Source organism: Esox lucius, chromosome 11 (genome assembly GCF_011004845.1).
Source record: "Esox lucius isolate fEsoLuc1 chromosome 11, fEsoLuc1.pri, whole genome shotgun sequence".
NCBI classification, from domain to species: domain Eukaryota; kingdom Metazoa; phylum Chordata; class Actinopteri; order Esociformes; family Esocidae; genus Esox; species Esox lucius.
Window position 1 is genome coordinate 23057896 of NC_047579.1, and position 18046 is coordinate 23075941.

At 38.7% G+C, this 18046-nt stretch overlaps 1 protein-coding gene across 5 annotated transcripts in view; it reads left to right on the forward strand.

Moving 5' to 3' along the window:
* The first annotated feature begins 494 nt into the window (after nt 1-494).
* The window catches only part of LOC105031099 (nuclear GTPase SLIP-GC-like), a 106185-nt gene continuing 88633 nt past the window's right edge, over nt 495-18046 (forward strand). For all 5 annotated transcript variants that reach the window (XR_004576417.1, XR_004576418.1, XM_034295202.1 and 2 more), the window contains exon 1: nt 495-599. The gene's annotated coding sequence lies outside the window, so the exon portion shown is untranslated. The remainder of the gene's footprint in view (nt 600-18046) is intronic.

An 18046-nucleotide genomic window follows, 5' to 3' on the forward strand; every position in this document is an offset into this window, starting at 1 on the left:
CACAAGGAAAAATAACAGTATGATAAATATTACATATAAAGCATATATAAACAAGATCCAGAAACACTGTCGCCTTCTTTGGGCCCAAGCTCATTTAAGATGGACTGACGTGAAAAATAAGGCCTTGCTTATTTCACCAAGACAATGCGACACCACATTCTGTACGTATTACAACAGCATGGCTCAGTAGTAAAAGTGTCCGGGTGCTTAATTAACTGGTCTTCCTGCAGTCCAGACCTGTCACCCATTGAAAACATTTGGCGCTTTATGAAACGAAAAATACGACAAAAGAGAACCTGAATTCTTTAGCAGCTGAAATCCTATATCAAGCAAGAACAGGAAAACATCTTCCTTTCATAACTACAGCAATTGGTCTCCTCAATTCCCTTACAGAGTTTTGTTAAAAGAGGTGATGCAACACAGTGGTAAACAGTGGTTGTCACCTCCTACCCACCACACCTAGACTCCATTTCCTTAAACAGGAAATCAAAAGATACAGCGAACAACAACTCGTCGGATAATGATCAGTCTTGTTTAATGTGTGATATCCACAAAATACACAGACCAACATCACTATTTCTGAAACACCTATTGTCAATGTAAGTAGATGAAGCATATATCGGCATTTAGAGGTTCAATGTGCTTTATTGTTGCAGTAGCCTTTGGTTACATTGATATTACTTAATTAACACAGAATTCCATAGCTTTTCTGTTGTTTCTGTTCTGTGGGTGATGTTTCACAAGAAAAAGTATTTTTTATTGAGTTTGTTGAGAGCATGTCTTAATCCTTCAGTGAAATTAATTCTATTTTTTATGCCACTCTTGGTCTTCCCGCTGAAAGGCATGCTCAAACCTCCTAGGTTATTTAATTAATTAGCAGTTAAACACGAAAGTGCAATTATTCTGGATAGATTAATTTATGACTTTGACTTAAATGTTTAAATACTGTAAAGACCACTGTACCTTTTTCTTTACTTTCCAAAAAAGTTGAAAAAGTATGTTTTGATTGATTTGCAGTCTCTTAATATCAACCCTTCTGTTCCATACTCAAAACCTTAATTTTTGACTTTTTTGGAAAGGAAAGAAAAAGGTGCAGTGGCCTCTTAATTATTTTCCAGAGCTGTAAATATTTAATTAATAATCTCGTTTAATGGACACAAAAAATTCTTTTCAGTGGGGCTTTGTTTGGGATTAACCCCAATTTAGACCATCTGACAACACATTCACATTTAAAGAACAAAAGATCCTGGGCTGGATGTTTTCACCTTGTTGCTCTGTGATTCGATTTACGAGATGCAGTCTGGGCTGGATGTGTAATATATTGCTTGCATTTGCATAATCTAAGACTTGAACCACTGATACAGTATACCTCACTTTATTCACATGTTGTTGTGTTATAGAATTCTTTTATAATTGATTGAGTTTATAATTTCTACCAACAATCTACACACAATACAAAGCGAAAACACATTTTCTTTGTAAACTACTTGAATTATGTAGCAATTTGGTTTGAATTCCAAGCAACATATTGTGATTGTTAAGCTTATTGAAATATATTGGACAAGGAGTTACGGTCCTCAAATAGGACAGTCAGATCTGAAATTAGACCCCACCTTACACTGGTGTGTGTGATTCTGACAGCTAATATGCCTTTATAGTCTGAAATCAGATCCTCTATTTGTGTCTGTAACCATGTCTATGTTCTGTCATCTGTGCTGTAATGGGCCTGAAATGCTGACTGACTGTTGGATAGGTGATATAACATTTGGATCATAAATAGATTTACATCAATTAAAAAAAAGAAATGCAGCAAACTCATTTGTCCCCTCTTACCTAACACACCCCAGACTCCATTTCCTTAAAATGGAAACTGAAAGTTACAGCAAACTACTAGTATGATCAGTCTTATTTAATGTGTGTAACCGGTATGTTAAGTACACTGTCACGTGAGGTACACGGAAATAAATACCTGTTAGGTAAACTCCGACTTTACCTGCTGTTTTCGCTGCCTGATCTGCATCGTGTACTGTTCTGCTCTTTGGTTCGAGATTGACGCTCTGTGTGATTTGTGGGTTCGCTGGGGGAGACAGCCAAGGTACTCCTGCTTTGTTTGATTGTCACTTTTATTGTATGTTTTGCCATGCCGGGACAGATCCTGACTTTTGTTTTTGTTCTGTTCGTGTAGTGCACAGCGCCGCTGCTGTTTTGCCTAGTTTGAGTTTACACATACTCATTTAGCTTACTTGTTCTTTTGTTTTTTTTGCCTGTTTGTGTATTGTGACGATTTCTTTTTATGTTTGTATTGAGGAGAGGTCATTTCTTTTGGAGATCGTGCTTTCGGGTTAGTGACTTTTAATTCTGCTTAGCTTTTAGAAACTTAGTGGTTGCTTAAATTATTTGTAGAGGTGGTGACGTATAACTGGCTCATTTTATTAGTAACCTTGCCTGGTTTTAGTGTGTTATTTGTTTTTTTGTTGTGTACATTTAACTTCCCTGTCTTTTGTTATACGATCCACCCATGATGATCATTGCACCCATTTAAATAGTTTCCACTTTAATTGTCTCTACAAGAGAAATTCTCCTCTCCTATTGTGTTTTGTGTTGTTGGTTGTTTTGTCTATTTTTACATTGTTTCTGCTTTTAACTTATTTTTATAGTTATGGTCAAATGAATATTGTCTTTGGAGTACAATCAATCTTTTTTTAGTGGCTTAAACCAACCTAGTCTCTGATCTTTTATTTGGGTTTGCCTGTGTAGTGGGAGTCCCCGGAATTGGCACCAATTGATATCAAATTACATTGCAACTCTTTGGGTGAAAGTCCCAAGGTGGTGTTGTCTACCCTGTTAAATTCCTACACGGACCAGCATATATCTGCAATTTGAGGTTCATTGTGTTTTTTTGTTTTGTTTGTTGCAGTAGCCTTTGGTTACACTGATTTGACTTAATCAACCAAAATTTCTGTAGCTGTTTTATTTCTGTTCTGTTGGTGTTGTTTCACAAGACAAAGTGTTTTTGTCTTTTTTGAAGTTGTTGAGAACATGTCTTAATCCGTCATTGAAGTTAATTACTGTATATTTTTGTCTGCCACTCTCGGTCTTCTCGCTGAAAGGCATGCTCAAACCTAGGTTATTTAATTAATTAGCAGTGGTCCCTTAATTTTTTCCGGAGCTGTAAATATTAAATTGATAATCTTGTTGCATGGACACAAGAAATCTGCCTTTTCAATGTGGCTTTGTTTGGGATTAACCCCAATTTATATTATCTGAGGACACATTCACATTTAAAGCAACATACAGGTGGTGGTCATATAATTAGAATATCATCAAAAAGTTGATTTATTTCAGTAATTCCATTCAAAAAGTGAAACTTGTATATTATATTCATTCATTACACACAGACTGATATATTTCAAATGTTTCAAATTCAGTCTCTCTGAAAATTGGAATATTACTTAAGACCAATACAAAAAAAACATTTTTAGAAATGTTGGCTAACTGAAAAGTATGTACAGCACTCAATACTTAGTTGGGGCTCCTTTTGCCTGAATTACTGCAGCAATGTGGGCCCAAAGATCATGGCCATCCAATATTGGTTTTTGGCCTTGTCACAGATTTCTCTAGATTCTCTGAATCTTTTAATGATGTTTTATATCGTACATGAAGTCAAATGACAACATACCCTTTCTGTTTTATTGTTAATGACAACATTTTAGGAGTGTTCTATTCATTTTTTCCAGAGCTGTATTTTCTAAGCAAAAATAACATTTCACAGTTTCAATAATTGGGCCAATTATTTTAAATGTTCTCTTTATAGCAAATCTATGTCCAGGAAAATGAGGTCAACTTTTTTCCTATGTTACGGAGTTTGTGTGTGTGTTTATGATCCAATACTGGTGTAGGAGGACATCATGTCTTATGGAGACGTTTAAGCGTTCATGATTAGTTGAAAAGCACAAGTCTAGTTTAATAGTATAATACTATTGGGCTACTGATTTTTAATGTCCTCTTCCTCTTTATAACAAATCCATGTCCAGGAAAATGCAGTCACCACACATTGAAAAGTTGCTTATTTTATTTAAATAATTTTATATATTATAAGTACAGATGTATATATTGTATATTCTTGGATGTTCTCAGTGTTCTTGTAATCAGCAAGGCTCAAGGGGTATGGTATATGACCAATATACCACGACTAAGAGCTGGTGTTCGGCACGATGCATCGTATCGATGCAGTATTTTGGCAATATAAAAAGGTTACTCCCTTAAAATGGTTACCAAATCAACTACAGAATTAAAGTCATATCATTGCTGTGGTATACAGTCTCATACATTGCATATCAGCCAATCAGTATTCATGATTCCACCCACCCGGGCTTTTCAGAGACCGTATAACATGGGTATGATGTCAGATTCCTTTTTCCTGCTCGCCTTGGTAACCAATTTAATAGAGCAATGAGGCATCTCTTGGATTTGTGAATTAAGCACTGTGTGCTGGCACTCTGCGTTGTGTCGTGCATAAGAACATTAAATATTATGATGTTTGTACATCTGAGGTTATGTTACTGAATTGTCTTTTTTACTATTGACATGCTTCCTATTCATAATATTCCTTATGGGTTTAACGTTGGCATGTGTTTTTTAGTAAATACTTAAGAAAATAACTCATTAAAGTTGGTAGTAACAGTTCCCATAATGTAACGAGTTACGTTACTTACAGTGGGGCAAAAAAGTATTTAGTCAGCCACCAACTGTGCAAGTTCTCCCACTTAAAAAGATGAGAGAGGCCTGTAATTTTTATCATAAGTACACTTCAACTATAAGAGACCAAATGAGAAAATAAATCCAGAAAATCACATTATAGGATTTTTAATGAATTTATTGGTAAATGAGGGTGGAAAATAAGTATTTGGTCAATAACAAAAGTTAATCTCAATACTTTGTTATATACCCTTTGTTGGCAATGACAGAGGTCAAACGTTTTCCATAAGTCTTCACAAGGTTTTCACACACTGTTGCTGGTATTTTGGCCCATTCCTCCATGCAGATCTCCTCTAGAGCAGTGATTTTTTTTAAAGTTTTTTTTTTTTGGGGCTGTCACTGGGCAACACAGACTTTCAACTCCCTCCAAGGATTTTCTATGGGGTTGAGATCTGGTGACTGGTTTGGCCACTCCAGGACCTTGAAATGCTTCTTACGAAGCCACTCCTTCGTTGCTGGGCAGTGTGTTTGGGGTCATTGTCATGCTGAAAGACCCAGCCACGTTTCATCTTCAATTCCCGTGCTGACTCAAAATCTCACAATACATGGCCCCATTCATTCTATCCTTTACACGGATCAGTCGTCCTGGTCCCTTTGCAGAAAAACAGCCCCAAAGCATGATGTTTCCACCCCCATGCTTCACAGTAGGTATGGTGTTCTTTGGATGCAACTCACCATTCTTTCTCCTCCAAACACGACAAGTTGAGTTTTTACCAAAAAGTTATATTTTGGTTTCATCTGACCATATGACATTCTCCCAATCCTCTTCAGGATCATCCAAATGCTCTCTAGCAAACCTCAGATGGGCCTGGACATGTACTGGCTTAAGCAGGGGGACACGTCTGGCACTGCAGAATTTGAGTATATACCAGTTATAATGGTCTGTTCAACTACAGTTTTTACCTCAGTATTTTTATATATATGTGTGTGTGTGTGTGTGTGTGTGTGTGTGTGTGTGTATATGTGTGTATATGTGTATATATGTGTATGTGTATGTATATGTATATACACTCACCTAAAGAATTATTAGGAACACCATACTAATACTGTGTTTGACCCATATTGATAGGATAGCATCTTGCAGTTGATGGAGATTTGTGGGATGCACATCCAGGGCACGAAGCTCCCGTTCCACCACATCCCAAAGATGCTCTATTGGGTTGAGATCTGGTGACTGGGGGGGCCATTTCAGTACAGTGAACTCATTGTCATGTTCAAGAAATTAATTTGAAAGGATTTGAGCATTATCCTGCTGGAAGTAGCCATCAGAGGATGGGTACATGGTGGTCATAAAGGGATGGACATGGTCAGAAACAATGCTCAGGTAGGCCGTGGCATTTAAACAATGCTCAATTGGCACTAAGGGGCCTAAAGTGTGCCAAGAAAACATCCCCCACACCATTACACCACCACCACCAGCCGGCACAGTGGTAACAAGGCATGATGGATCCATGTTCTCATTCTGTTTACGCCAAATTCTGACTCTACCATCTGAATGTCTCAACAGAAATCGAGACTCATCAGACCAGGCAACGTTCTTCCAGTCTTCAACTGTCCAATATTGGTGAGCTCGTGCAAATTGTAGCCTCTTTTTCCTCTTTGTAGTGGAGATGAGTGATACCCGGTGGGGTCTTCTGCTGTTTTAGCCCATCCGCTTCAAGGTTGTGCGTGTTGTGGCTTCACAAATGCTTTGCTGCATACCTCGGTTGTAACGAGTGGTTATTTTAGTCAAAGTTGCTCTTCTATCAGCTTGAATCAGTCGGCCCATTCTCCTCTGACCTCTAGCATCAACAAGGCATTTTCGCCCACAGGACTGCCGCATACTGGATGTTTTTCCCTTTTCACACCATTCTTTGTAAACCCTAGAAATGGTTGTGCGTGAAAATCCCAGTAACTGAGCAGATTGTGAAATACTCAGACCGGCCCGTCTGGCACCAACCACCATGCCACGCTCAAAATTGCTTAAATCCCCTTTCTTTCCCATTCTGACATTCAGTTTGGAGTTCAGGAGATTGTCTTGACCAGGACCACACCCCTAAATGCATTGACGCAACTGCCATGTGATTGGTTGATTAGATAATTGCATTAATGAGAAATTGAACAGGTGTTCCTAATAATCCTGTAGGTGTGTGTGTGTGTGTGTGTGTGTGTGTGTATAACAAGTTTTGTTTATCACAGATACTAGATATAGATACAAGAGACACAGATCTTATTGCAGCACAGTGTAAATCTTGTGCCCCAGGTCAGCAATGCCATTATAATGGTCTATTCTACTCCAGAGCTTTACTTTAAATTATTACAACTTATCCTATTGTAATAAATGGCTAGAAAATGTGATGTTATATCGATTTATTTGGTATCCTGCACATTCTTTGGTACCAAATATCCTCATTACTTGTTGAAATGTTTACTGGTAATTATTTTCATCCCAGAGCTGACCTCTTTATATTATTAACAATTATTGTGTTTAAGTCTTATAAATTGCTTGTAAGACATTTTTTTTTTGTTGACCAAAATGTAATTGGAAACCAATGGGGGGCCGTCAGGGACATTATTCAGAATTACCTCTAACAAACATGTGAAATGTTCTTACATACACTACTGAACCACTCTCACATAAACAACTGGAAGATTATTCGCTCGCACACACTACTGACAGGCTCTCACACATACAAGTGAAAGATTTTATATACACTACTGAAACACACTCATACATACAAGTAAAACGCTCTTATATACAGTACTGAAAAGCTCTCACACATACATGTGAAACGCTTCTATATACATTAAGCTGATTAGTTGTGCTTGTGTGCTAAAGCTGCATGCTGTCTGTTACTCCGCATTTGATAATATTAAAATTAGCCATGTGTTGATAGATCGGTGAAAATGTAACCAATGAAATTACTTATTTTGACACAGCTTTTTTGATGCGCATTTTTAGCCAATGAGTATTTAACTTACAAGGTAATGTGCCAAAAGGCGGACCATTTTGTTATTTCCTTGAAAGTAGGACAAATGAGTGTCAGGCTTAAGGCTGCACCTGCAGCCTGACTGTCCAGCCTAAAGCCGGAGGAATGGCCACCCTATGGGACATATATAATATACATACAGTATTCCCCCAGCTGTCCGCGGTTCCACATTGGCAAACTCAAGTATCAAGGGAAATTTTTCAAGAAGTCCGAAATTCTAAAAACGCGCTAATTTCAGCCATCCAAGCTTCGATTGCATGAAGTCTTTCTATAAAAAAACATAAAAAAATAATTATGTATATTTAATGTATTTAAGTGTTTTATATCCTCGGTACTATAATCATCTGTCGCCCGTTTATAGTGACTTGTTGAAAGACAAAGAAACAGCGATCTTAGTTGCCAATCACAATGTTTTTACAATATTATCGTGCAATAAGACCATGGAAAGGGTAATGGGGAAATTTGTGTTGGGTAACTGGGTGTTAGACAGTCATTTTAAAGGTGCGTCACTTATCCGCGATTATCCACATCCCCGAGGTTTCGCAGTATAATAACAGGGGATAAATAGCATTTATCCCCCCTGGCCCGCTAGCATTTTGTCGCTGCGGCCGTCAAGCGTTTCTGCAAAGCATTCGGCAGCCGCTTTTTTCTATAGCGCGCGTCGCAGTTGGGCCGCTTTCATGACAATGCCTTCTAACAATACCCTGATAAGCAGCTCACCAGCAGCCCAAAGGCGGCTAGCCGCTTTTATGCAATAAACCCAGCGGGATGCCTCACGCCCCAAAATTAGGTTTTATTTATAATAATCCTTTATAATAATTTTGGTCATATAACAAATGACAATGAACTGAATAAAAACTAAACAATTTATTTCAAATAGTGCAAGATGCATACAAAAAATAAAACATGTGCAAATGAATTGAAATAAAAAGGTTACCAAATCAAATAGTGCAAGAAAACGTGTCCAGCAACAGGTAGTAAAAGTACAGTATTTGAATTTGAAAGTACAAAATAAACATAATACAATACAAAATAAACACGGGCTAGAATGGCAGTAATATACATAAGTATGACCTAGCAGATACATCAGTGATACAAGCTTATGAATGGTGGCATGACACTACAACTAGTCAGAATTAAGAACATTCACAGAGCTATAAATATATTAAGAGGATAATGCAATCATATTTACATATAACACTGTACACAGCAGCAGTAAAAAAAAAAAGAAATCGGCTACAGTAGTGCAGCTTAGCAGCAATATTGGTTGTGCTGGAGATGTCATTCATATTCACGGCAGGTCCCTTGTACCGCCGCGACATCTCACACCTGCACGGTCAGCTGCCTGTTTCTGGTACCTGGGGACCTGGTTCTGGACAGCCTCGTCAGTGGCATCCCGGTTAGAAAGTTTCTTCCTTATGGCTCCTGTAATACAGTAATCAGATATTGTACTTAAATGGTCTGACATGATTTTGAGAATTGCATGACATTCAAGACACATGAAATGTTTCATGAAGACAACATGCTAGCGCAACTATAATCTTGTTTTTACCTGATTTGTAAAGGCAGCTGTGCCCTCGGCTTGACATTCTTTTCAGTCAGACGTTTATCAGAAGCTAAAAAGCACAATGAAATGTCAATAACTTAATAGTGAAATAAACAAAACTGCCATGTACATGTAATTTCTGAAAGGCTGTACAGTATTGCATTTTAGTAATGGGCACACATTCAGACAAATGCAGTTTCATTAAGACAAGATGCTAGTGTAACTATAGTCTGGTTTTTACTTGATTGTACAGCCAGCTGTGCCCTCAGCTTGACCCTCTCTTCAGTCAGCCACTTGATCTTCTCCAAATGTTCTGAAAGTAAAGACAGTTAATTATTCAGTCCTAAATATCTGGTTATTTTACAATCAAAACTGAAATTGCAGTGTACACCAAAATGATCATTTTTACCTTCATGTGCAGAGCTAAAACTTCCCCCCTACCTCTGCCTTCTTGCCCTTAAAAATAAACTGAAATTGACAAATAAAATTGGAAGCAACATGCTTTAATAACAAGTTTAAGCATCTGGGTTAAGTGAATGAACCCAGACTTACCTATGTAGCCATCCTCTACATGGTGGCATGGAGTACCTCTCTGGTGCCTTGGAGTACTGTGCTTGCCCCATCCTAAAAATAAACATACAATTTGGTGAACAGGTAAATATGGTGAAACCAAGTAAACATTGCAGCAATTACGAGATCAACATGTAATTCACATACCTGGCGTGGAACTGCTGCCACAGTCTTCCTCCTCCGGGAACAAAACTACAGGAAACGTCATCACCTGAAAGCAATGTTTAGAAAATAAGTTAAAAAAACGGCAGCATAAGACACACACAGGCTAGCTAAGAACAATGTGGATACACAGACAACAGGTCCAGCTAATCAAAATGTACTACCAAGAGTAACGTTACCCACATGAAGTGGATAACGTTACACAAAGAAACACGATTTAGCCAACGTTACGTATCAGTTGATAAAACTTACAAGGAGTAAGTACATATTATAAAATTCTGACTTGTTGATAAACTAAGAAACACGATTTAGACAAGTTAGTTAACGATTTTACCTGTTCAACTGTTGATATGCGAAGAGGCACAAAACATCTGAACTTGAGGGTTAACAAATAAACAAAATATAGTAAGCAACCAAACGTGTTAGTACACGAATAAACAAGGGTTACTGTAGGTATTTAATCTCAGGACAACGCTGTTTTTTTCAAACTCAGTTTCTCTAACTTTCTTTTTCCCACCAACGGTTTAAAACTTGCGTTCAGCTAGTAACTTGACTAAATAATTAGAATGTTAATAGAATATTGCAAACAGTCATTGTTTAATACAAAACAGTCATTACGTTCTTACTCAGTAACCTAACAACACTTCACGCTAGTTATTTATAATAGAACAGAACTCACCTTAGATGTAGGTGACTCGGCGTTCAACAATTTTCGGTCTGATGTCAGAAAAATCCTTGATCTTCGTTTGTTTCGGGAGTTCATCAAATTGTAGTAAAACAATGTGATAATCCACATGTTGTATTGTCCAATTCAGAGCATATAGCTTATACACTTTGAACAAGAGTTGACGAATGAACCAAGTCGCTAAAATGAATGTTCTAGTTTGCACGGTACAACAGTGTGGAATCCAAATGGCATCAAGATGCCCATATGGTCTTGCCTTAAACATGGGCAATTTGTTACTATAGCACCATCTACGGACACGGCGGTGTTTAAACACAGTAAAGAACTGTCCCCCATGAAGCAAAAGTCGAGGCTATAGATCAAGTTGAGCTATGGTACCATTTAGTGAAAAATGGCCATTAGTTCGTGAAAATATTATGGTAAGCAATGGCCAGATGTGTTTACTGTACATGTCTACACAAAGTCCTTTACACAAGCAATAGTGTCAAAGTCTATTTTATAAAAAAATGACCAATGTTGACCAAAATTCTGTACACTAAGATTTAACAATATTAAAATAAATCAAATAATCAGTACAAGAATAAAAGGGGTACAATAGCATCTCCGCCGGAAGAAAATGGCAACACAAGCAGACTAAAGCGCACGCCCTCTTTTCGGCGGCAGCAAAACGCCGGCGGTTCGCCAGCGATTGCCCACTGGGTATAGTTAAATATATAATATTTAACTATAATGTGTGAAAGGATTTCACTATATTGTGTGAGAGGTATTTCAGTAAAACTGGAAGGCCTTCCGTACAACAAAAATGCGCGATTCACGTGTTGATCGTCTCGTTGTTCGCAACACTAACACAGCCGAGGCAGCAGCGTTACTTCACAATGTGCTGGCGTCAGCGGAGACCATCAGAACCTTGTCAAATGCAAAAGCAGTCGGGCAGTTTTTCAGTAGTGTATATAAGAGCGTTTCACTTGAATGTGTGAGAGCGTTTCACTTGTATGTATGAGAGATTTTCAGTAGTGTATATAAGAGCGTTTCACTTGTATGTATTGTTGAAGTCTAACACATCCCCGAGTTGGTTTGTTGGAAAGGAGAATAAAACACCAGGAGTCAGGGCAAATACCGTATCATACGTCCATTTATTACAGAAGCTTCTGGAGACACGTGTCGCCGCACAATGTCTAAGGATCAACAGTCAAAACATCATTTTTATACTTCTACTACGCCCAAAAAGATAGAGGCGTTAAGTTACAAAGCAAGTGTGCCATTGGCCCAATCCCAGTTCTATTCCTTATAGGATAACTGCAAGTACCCCCTTGCCCCCCTTGTGGTTTCTGTGTTGTCTGTCTGACTGTGTGTGTGCCTCTAACCTGTGACCTGTTTCTCACAAAACAGACATACTAAATCTTTCTCTCCCCGGCAACCGCTTGAACAGGGTTTCCTATTCTCCTACTTGCTCCTTCAGTTTCAGCTCATATTACAAACAATTAATATTCTGCTTCATTGGTTACAACAGCTTATAACAGTTCACTAACTAATACAATCAATACATCTACAGTATGTATGTATGTATGAGAGCTTTTCAGTAGTGTTATATAAGAGCGTTTCACTTGTACATATGAGAGCTTTTCAGTAGTGTATATAAGAGCGCTTCACTTGTATGTGTGAGAGCGTTTCACTTGTATGTGTGAGAGATTTTCAGTAGTGTATATAAGAGTGTTTCAGTAATGTGTGCGAGCTAATAATCTTCCAGTTGTTTATGTGAGAGTGGTTCAGTAGTGTATGTAAGAGCATTTCACATGTGTTTGTGAGAGGTATTTCGGAATAATATCCCTGACGGCCCCTCATAGAAACCTTCAGGTACTGTAGTGTGTGTCATGGGCGAGGCTAGTCCCTTTTTAGGGGTGCACCCCTAAAACTTGGAGTAAGAAATTTTTTTATTCTAACATTTTTGTTCGTCTTTGACATTAAATAATGTCCAAAACATACTCTGTAGTTTGTGGTTTAAAATGTATGTGTTCAGGATGAAAATGAAAACATCCCTGCTTAGCAGATGGTGTCATCCTCTTCTCTTCTACTTCTCCTCTGTACCTGCACCGCTCAGCACGACCGTCATCCAGCGCGAAACACGCAGAGTGAGAACCCGTTATGTAGGGTTGTGAATCAACTAAGTTGCTCCAAAGCTGTGTCTCACACTTTCCTTTTACCAAGAGTTGTTCCGATTCCGAAACCATATTGGTGAGTCAGTATCCTGAATCACGGTACATATATTATATGCTGTGGAGTAGCCCAGGACCTGGGTGACTCGTCCATAGTCATAAACGGAGAGAAGTAGCGCCAGTTACAATGTTCTTCCGCAAGACGCATGCAGTTCTGTTTATTAACTGCTAGAGCGTGAAACAAAAACAGCAGCGCGATAAATGAACTGCGTACATCACGTGCGTCTTTTCTGGTCAGTCGTCATGGAAACATGAAGCCCTGGCGTTTGGACCAGAGTGAAAACAAACATATCACTGTATACCACCAGTATGTGTGAAAACACTCACTGTGGCTTTTAAAATGAATTGTTATTCATTCCTAGATTCATATCTGTTATTTTTCAGTTGTGGCTGACTATCAAACTAGACAATAAAAGAAGGTTTAATGTTTTTCTGCAAAAAAAATTCTGAAGCGCAAGAGTGAGGCTGGTACAGTTCAAGACATGCTAGCAGTGTACAAACTCCTAGATTCGGATATGTTCCCTTCACTGAAAGCTGTTATGCAGGTTGCCTTGACAATACCTGTTAGCAGCTGTACATGTGAGCGGTCTTTTAGTGCCTTGCGTCGGCTCCATACATGGCTCAGGAGGACCACAGGCCAAAGCAGACTCCAGCACCTAGCTGTGATATCTATTGAGAAGAATTTGCTTGAAAAAATGGAACACCCAAGGGTCATTGACAGGTTTGCCACCTTCAAAGTGCGGCGAAATAGATTAACTCTCCTAAAGTAGAGCCAAATGGGCATTCAGGGGAAGTATTTCAAAGATTTCCCTCTCTCTTTTTTTATATTACTTTCTAAGTATTTTCAAGACCTTATCTTTTTTTTTTTTTTTTTGCTCTTGATGTATTATTATTTATTGATGACTTATATTGGTTTATGAAAGTTCAGACAGGCGTGCAACCAGATATGTTAGAGATGGCCATTTGTAAATAATTTACAGAAGATGAATTACATTTTGTTGTCCAAGTACCTGTTACTTTATTCAATGACAATAAAGTTGAATCTAATCTAACCACTCTGATGACTGTTGATACAAAAGGAGGCACATGGGGTTAACGGTCAGGAAAACCAGCTGAGGGAAGAAGGTTTTGTGTTTGTTACAGGGGGCTGTATGTGTGAACTCTTACAATTAAGCTAGTGCTCTGAAAAGGTCTAAAAAAAAAAAGAAAAAAAAATATTTTGGAGTTAGTTGAACCAATGTTAAAATGATAGTTATTCTTCAATATACATTTTTTTGTTTTTGTGTGAAAAGAGGGTGGTTGGTGGTGTCGTGGAAAATCAACTCCACAACGACTAAAACAAAAAGCACTTAAACTCAGGAACTTGTGAATCCAATAGACTTTAATGAAAATCATAGGAGAATGACAGACATTAAAGCCCTTCTGCAGATACACCCAAATTCTAAGTTCAGGACCATGGACCTTATTCACCGCGCCTCCATCTTGAAATCCAAAACGAGGCTGGGGGGTACACTCTAACCGGAAGTTCATTGACAGAGCGCAGCAGCGGGCGTCTATCATCATGGCGATACCTTTGTGGACATCAAATCTTTCATGTCTTCCCAACATAACAGTGGACTATGTCGAAAAATGGGCCAATAAGGACTGCATGATTCCCCGGGCTGTTTTGCTTAAAGGAATCGAGGGATATGTGCACGTGGAAGGTAATGCACGGACGATCACAGCTTTTTTTCTGAAATCAGCATTAGTTAACTTTACTGTTGAAGTTAGCTTGTTAGCTAGATAAAACAACAGGACGTGACAACATTACAAACTGATGCAAAGCATTGTTAAGATATATTAACCACGCCAGCCTGACTGTTATTTTCAGTGTTAACAATAAATTATTTTGCCAACAGTCAAGAGGAGCGAGACAGTCAGTGTGAGAGCTAAGTATTTTCGCTCAATCATGACTGTGGATAAACTGCTCGGTTTGCGGAGTGGTGCCACTGAACAAATACGCTTGCTGTTTATCCACTGTTTATACGTAGTTGTGTGCTTAAGATGGTCTAGATTAGCAATGGTTATTATCATAAACAGGCACAGATCACGTCTTGTTTATATTTTGCTGTAAGACACGCTACCCACGGCAGGACGTTAGCTGACCAGGTTAGTAAAAAGAGCAACTACTTGCTTAACGTTACCCCCGAATCAGCCCTTCGCTTGTTATAACTTAAAAAGGACCGGTTCGTGGCTAATCAAGTCATGTCTATTTAGCCAGAAGGTTTAGCTAGCTTTCTCTATGACAGTTAACATAAAAATGGCTAACGTTAGCATCGTAAACTAATGTTAATATCTTACCTTGAAATGGCGACCGGGATCTCTTCTTATATTATAAATCCGTTCACGGCAAAGTACAGGATCTTTTGGGAAACGATGGAATGTTTGACTTGTATAGGATTTCTTTCTCTTTGAAGATGTACATTTGGGAACACAACAATGCGGCAGCATTGTAGGTAACGTTATGACAGATGGGCAGGCCAACGTTACTTCCGTACCCCACAGCCTCGTTTTGGTTTAAAGGAAGTGACGTGGGTGAATAAGGCGAATGGCTTTTACACAAAATCTTCAAACATCACGTCATATGATCATCACTTTTGGAAGTCCCCTTTAAGGCGCGGTTTATCTCCTGCCCCCTATCTTTATACCAAATCTTCAAACATCATGCCATCTGACCAACCATCATGCCATCTGACCATCCTTCTTTGGAAGTCCCCTTTAGGGCAGAGTTTACCTCTTGCCCTTCATCACTTCCTGAGTGTCCTTAACTTAACTTGAAGATCTCATGGTTCATGTTGGGGTCACACTTTCATTGAACTCAAAAAGCCACACATTTCAGGGCCATGAATATCTGGACACAGGATGCTGTTCTGCTGAGTCGCACTATTACTGATAAACCCCTATGTAGCGTCAAGACCAACTGCCCCAATCTCAAGGCCATATGTTTTCTGAGGCCTTTCTGTCTGTGTGTGCGCGTGGGCTGCATCATCTAAGAACTCATAGTTTTGTTGGATCACTCGTTAATATATTTCCTAAAACGTGTGATTACGCATGCATATTGATATATTCATAAAATGTGTGATTATATATGCATATTGATTTATTCATAAAACGTGTGATTATATATGCAATTTATAGAGAATTCCCTCACAGTGGCAGTGGGGCTCATTGGGTGCTCAGCACCCCTAAAGCTCTGACCCTAGAATCGCCCCTGGTGTGTGTATTTATTTATATATAATATAATATATATATTTTTTTCTGTTATTTATATTTCAGTGATCTGACACATCTTGTTTCAATGACAGTTACTGTACTTTGAAATGTGGAATTAAAACGCCAAATGGAAATTTGTCTGGTTTGATCAATCATTATTCTTGATAAACTGTATGCTATAAATATTAAATATTTTATATATATACAGTCCCTGACAAAAGTCTTGTCGCTTGTGTACAAATTGACCTGAAGTGCCGCTGAAATATATTTCTAATCAAGATGTCTTTACAAGAAATGGCTCATTTTAATCCCAACAGCTTTTGTAATAATGTTTCAGTGAAAAACTAAACTGTCAAAAAGTATTCTAATATTCACAACTTGGTAAAGCCCATTGAGTAAATTTTTGCAAAGACATAAGTGTTGTCGCCTTGTCATATGAGCTTCACCTGTGACTAATAACGGATCAATTAGGTCTCAGGTGTGTATAAAAACAACCCCAGTACACTAGACCTTCACATCAACTGCAACTAGACCTCTGCAAACATGCCTAAGATTCACCCTGAGACCAAAGTTTTGATTATCAAGAGGCTGAAGATCAGATCCACTGCTGATGTGGCAGACACCTTCAATGTGTCTCAGCGTCAAGTGCAGAGGAAAAAAAAAACATTTGAAGACACTGAAAACGTTTTTGACAAGCCCAGGTCAGGCAGACCCCGCAAGACAACTGCTCGAGAGGACCGTTTGTTGGCTCGAAAATCCAAGGCCAGCCCCTTTTCCACTGCAGCAGAGCTCCACGAGACCTGGTCACCTGAAGTCCCTGTGTCAACCAGAACAGTTTGTCGGATTCTGTCTCGAAATGGCCTCCAGGGTCGAATCAGTGCCCAGAAGCCAGCACTAAACAAAAGACAATTGAAAAACGTGTGGTATTTGCCAAGGCCCACAGCCTGCTAAAAGGATGGATGCTGGAATAGTGGAAGAAGGTGGATTTTTCAGATTAATCTTCTGTTGAATTACACCACAGCTGCCGCAAATATTGCAGGAGACCTACTGGAGCCCGCATGGATCCGAGATTCACCCAGAAAACAGTGAAGTTCGGTGGCGGAAAAATCATGGTCTGGGGTTACATCCAGTATGGGGGTGTGCGAGAGACCTGCAGGGTGGAAGGCAACATCAATAGTCTAAAATACCAAGAAATCTTATCTACTTCTTATATTCCCAACGATAAAAGAGGCCAAATTCTGCAGCAGGATGGTGCTCCAAAGCATACTTCCATCTCCACATCAAAGTTCCTCAAGGCGAAGAAGATCAAGATGCTCCAGGATTGGCCAGCCCAGTCACCAGACATGAACATCATTGAGCATAGGATGAAAGAGGAAGCATGGAAGACGAAACCAAAGAATATTGATGAACTCTGGGAGGCATGCAAGACTGCTTTCTTTGCTATTCCTGATGACTTCATCAATAAATTGTATGAATCCTTGCCAAACTGCATGGATGCAGTCCTTCAAGCTCCTGGAAGTCATACAAGATATTACATTTGGATCTCACAGCACCACTACTTAATTTGCTGACGTATTTTTGTATTTGCAGTAAATTTGTTCAATTTCTGTATAGGCGACAAAACTTTTGTCTTGCCAAAATTTGACCTTTCTGTCTTGATTTTATTTCAGTGCATTAAACATCATTTGGGAGGGTTTTAGCTTTTCATATTAGCTATTTCTAACACCAATTGATTAATTAAAAGTCAGGTTAATAGCAGGTGTTTCTACAAAATTGATAAGTGACAAGACTTTTGTCAGGGACTGTATGTGTATATAAGCCTGAAATGTGGCAAAAGGGGGCCGAATACTTTCGCAAGGCACTGTGTACTTTGTAGCTTACATTTCAAGGA